The sequence below is a fragment of the Lygodium microphyllum genome, unplaced genomic scaffold, assembly GCF_053477565.2.
Source record: "Lygodium microphyllum isolate KBCC unplaced genomic scaffold, Lygodium_microphyllum_v1.1.10 scaffold_889, whole genome shotgun sequence".
Classification (NCBI taxonomy): domain Eukaryota; kingdom Viridiplantae; phylum Streptophyta; class Polypodiopsida; order Schizaeales; family Lygodiaceae; genus Lygodium; species Lygodium microphyllum.
Window position 1 is genome coordinate 1 of NW_028230310.1, and position 4,850 is coordinate 4,850.

At 43.2% G+C, this 4,850-nt stretch overlaps 1 pseudogene; it reads left to right on the forward strand.

The window, feature by feature from the left end:
* The first annotated feature begins 4,140 nt into the window (after positions 1 to 4,140).
* Positions 4,141 to 4,635, forward strand: LOC148007975 (5-methyltetrahydropteroyltriglutamate--homocysteine methyltransferase 2 pseudogene; annotated as a pseudogene).
* The last annotated feature ends 215 nt before the right edge of the window (positions 4,636 to 4,850 follow it).

A 4,850-nucleotide genomic window follows, 5' to 3' on the forward strand; every position in this document is an offset into this window, starting at 1 on the left:
AGCTTAGAGAGCAAGGTGAAGGAGAAGGAAGACTTGTATATTTATCTAATCATGAAAAAACAAGTCCCCACACCTTTTATACCTAGCCAGTGTAGCCGGTATTTTCCCCTATATTTTAATCCCCCGTGTATCCTGTGCATCCCCATCTCTTACATTCCATCCCCACCCGAAGGTTTTTGCCCTCAAAAACAAAATAGACAACTGTGATAGTAGGGATGGCAGGCCTGAGTACTACTCAGCTGCATGATTACAAGGGGTTATTCATTGAGTCATATGGGTGAAGTGTGTGTAATGGGATCATATGTATGGTATGAGATATGGGTATGTGTTTGGAAAGGAGTAATTACAATATATACCCATTTACAACGATCCATCACCCTCCTGGATCAAAGGGATATCCACCATAATGACCTTCCAAGGGGGAAGGATCATCATCAAATAGGCATTCCCAGCCACCTAGATCAAAGGGGTATGAAGAGGCATCCCCAAACTCCTGCCCCAAGTCATAGCCATTATATATGGGTTCATAGCCATCAATGGCTCCATATGCATCCTCATCATAGGCATCTGCATCAAATGGAGTAAACTACTCTACACCTGACAGGTATGAGTCTTCATGGAGCATGAAATGATGCATAGCCTCAGCAAGATCATCATTAGAGGGATCCATGGCATTCAAAATGTCAGATTCAGCATGCTCATATTCTGCCAAAAATGGCCCATATGGCTCTTCACCAGCTAGGGGTCCCTCAGATGCCTCATTATCCTCTTCATAAACTTTAGGTGGATCATCTTCCTGTTGTTCATGATCTGCAAGATGCACATGATCCCCATGATCCTCAACATGTTGTCCATGATTTGCTTCATGCTGGTCATGATTTACAAGGTGCGCATGATCTTCATGATCTTCAACATACTGCCCATGATCTACTTCTCCATTCATTTGAGACTGCAGCCATTGCAAAAACTGAAAAGCAAAGTTGTCCATGGTGGCTCTCAGCTGGCGCATCTCCATCACCAATTCTGCATGGCCTTGGCATAACTCAGTTATCATTTTTGCATGGCCTCCAACAAGTGACGCATGGCTGCCAGTCATACCTGACATAACCACATTGCTGTAACAAGGTGCTCCTAGAGTCTTGTAATAGCCATAATGGTCTGGATACCCTGCATGTATTTCCATTTCCATGTTTGCTACTGAATGAATGAGTGATCCTCCTTAACAAGGGTTGAGTTGGTCCTATTTTATGTAGTAATATTCAGCAACTGTACCAGTTACTGCAGTGAGAAGTTCACTGCTGATCACTTAACTGCTTGCCAAGATAGGTGCATGCTTTGCTTTATCTACACTTACTTCTCAGCACTATCTGAAAGAAATGATTTTCTTCCAACTATGAAGGACAAGGAGCAGACCACTCTTATCAAAAGGGTTGGAACCAGTAGGACTTTCACTACTATTGTATTGGATTTTTGTGCGATGATCACCCCAGAGTTCTCTTCCCAGCACAGTGTTGTCCAAGCAAGAAGTACATACAGGGATTTATAATGGTCTTGTACTCTGGATGTTCAATTTTCACTGGCAGTTGCTCCCTCCAATTCAGACATATGTCTGCTCATGCAAAAGCCATTCAGATTGTACTCTCTGCATTTGTTTGGTTGCTGATAACAAGATCAGTGTATTTGTGGCTCTTCAAATGACATATGCAGATATCGACACATGCATGTAACCCACAGGCAACCTGAAAACATATATTGTAGACGAAACAAGTGTGAGCAGTTACATCAGGCATCAACTATAAGACGAAACAAGTGTGAGTGGCTACATCAGGCATCAACTATTAGGACATGAAGTTGAAGCCCAAGCTATTCGTAATGCACTGCCTCATCGATTTGGTGCTCCAGGTTTGCTGGAATCTGGGATTACTGCAACATTCAATAGTGGTACACCAAATCGATTGCCTGTTGCGGCATCAGAAAGGCATGTAGAGCTCATCTTCTCTCACCCGCACCATATGAGGAGTTGATGTCCTTCTGTACCAGTCATGGTGTGCCTAACAGGAAGTGCTACTCAAATCAGAGCACGGGAGACATGGCATGGTTAAGTTGTGCAGCCAGGATGTGAAGAATGGAACAAGCTACGGAATGAACTTTGTATCGTCACCTCCAAAAGGAGCCTCAGTGGCACTCATAGCATTTTCTCTTTGCAGCAATCTTTGGTCTCTTTTCTATATCTACAGACATACGCCCCGCCCAGGGAGAGTAATGGATAAATCCACCGTTTTTTGGCTCTGGCAATCAGACAGGACCTTGAATTTGCTGGCACTTTTGCTTTTGGTCCTATGCTTTGGTACGCCTGTGTCAACATCAAGGCGTGATTCTGAAGAGTTTTCAGAAGAGCTGCTTCTGTGGCCGTAATAGGGGCAGAGTACTACTCTGTTTAGACAAGATTATAGACTCTCTAGTCTATGACAAGCATAAGTCCAAACATAGCTTTTCCTTTTCAAAAGTGATCCTTTAACCTCCAGGATCAAAAGGAAAAGTGAGATCATTGCCATCCATTGGGTCATCATCCCCAACACCATAAGCAGACAGGGCTAAGTCAATCGGTGTCTTATGGATGTAATCCTCAACCATCAGCATAAAGTGAGTCTTTGATTCTCCCATGATGCACTCAAAAGCATACAAGGATGCATATGCTAAAACATTCATTGCATCATCCTTTGTATTTACTGTGGTTGGGGCAGTACGATTAGTAATTTGCTCAATTTGATCAACAATCTGCCCACAATCTTCTTCCTTGAGCTGGAGTTATTCTTTCATTTGACTCTCATAAAGATTACCTTCAGCAATATATTTTTTTATTCTCTGCATCGGCTGCCTTGTCGCATTTGGATTGAAGGGTCTCCACATCATGATGCTCCAATGAAATGCTCGCATCTTGTAAAGATGGCTGAAGTTGCCCCTTATGACTGCGCCAAATCACATTTAATGCTAGCATTTGCCTTTTTAATCTAGCATTCTTTAGCAAATGAGTTTCAGCGAACTCCACACAATCTCGAACCTCTTTACTATGAGTACAAAGAGTAACAAGTATAATAGAAGCATCTTCATTGGCCTTAATAGAGCCTGTTTCAAGTATACTGACCAACGAAGGGAGGCCACCTACACTCACAATTATCCATGCCCATTTGCTAGCATTAACCTCTGCATTAAGAATGGAGAGTAGTGTTGCAATGGATTCATCTTGTTGTTGTGGTTGCTTGGATAGCCATCCTAATAATGATGTGAGCAACCAAACTCCCTTTCTTTCTCAAAGAGATTGCCAAAGATTAATACCATTGTTGCACAAGGTTCTCAAAGACTCCATGAGATCTCCTTGAGCCTCTGCATTGACCATGGGTATCAATTTAATGAGCATTTGCTTGGCTTCCACCTTCAATTGTTGGGTCTGCTAGAGCACCATGTCTCATGCTCGTGCAAGGTGTTGTAGAGTTGGCTGAGCTCTCCAAGCATCTGATCGTCCTCAAATGGTCCTTGGCCATTATGAGTCATTGCTCTGCATAAGGATAACTAAGATCCTGAAAATGATTATCAACTATGGGACTGCTTCTATTCTAATTGTTACTATTGCTCAGCTCGGCACAATGTTAATGCATCATCTATTGCAGCTCATGTTGCTGCACCATCATCACAATGCATTCACAGCTGCAACGACAATCACAAATGAGCTGCAACCACATCAAGTCAACAACAGATCAATGCATTTACTTCTTCTGCTTCAGTAGTGACCATACAACCCCAAGCACATGCATTCACTGCAACTGTGAACAATCTACATCCTGATGCTATTTGTGCATTCACAGCTGCATCACTAACACACAATACCCCAAAAGAAGAGTCTATCTTATTAGAAGCGCCTCCTGAAAAAGGATTAAGCTGGCCTCAAATTAGATCCTATCGGAAGAACACCCTTGCTGCTCATTCACTGCTTCCATTTAATTGGATTTCCCAAGGGTCTAGTTCATTGTATTACTGGGAAGGGCTCGGAGATCGATGATTTTTCTACCCCTGCATCCAAGCATCAACTGTATAAACTTCACTGGAGGTGATACGGGTATTGCCATTTCAAAGAAGGTAGGCATGGTTCCTCTACAGATGGAGCTTGGTGGCGAGGATGCCTGCATTGTGCTTGAAGATGTGGAGCCAGTTACCTACTTGCTTTTGGCCAAGCCAGGGGAGGGGGTTGATCCTTCATTTGATTGTCTCTCTCTGTTGGATTATTTGCTTCCAGTTTACAAGGATGTGATTGCGCAGTTGAAGGCTGAAGGGGCTATGTGGGTACGATTTGATGAGCCCACACTTGTCCTGGATTTGGAAGAGTGCCAGTTGGGAGCCTTCAAGAAAGCTTACTCTACACTTGGTCCTGAGCTCAGTGGGATCAAAGTCCTTGTAGTAGAGACTTATTTTGCTGACTTACTAGCTGCAGTTTACAAGACCATCGTTCACTTAGGGTATATCTCTACCATTGGTGTTGATCTTGTTAGAGGTCAGAAGACCCTTGGTCTTATTAAGGATACCAAACTTCCAGATGGAAAGATCCTTTTCGTTGGGGTAGTTGATGGACAAAATATCTAGGCTAATGATTTGTCTGCTTCATTAACTTTGCTTGAAGATGCAGAACTTGATCTTGCAGTAGCAAATATTATGCTTCTGCAAAGTTTACTACACCTCCAATTGCTCGTTGCTTCGAGAAGCTTCGCTCTGCTACCATACACTGTTGGTCGATGCAATCACTGAACGAGTCAGAGGGGGAGCCGGAACCTCCCTTCCGTGGAGCTTTCTCCTTGCTT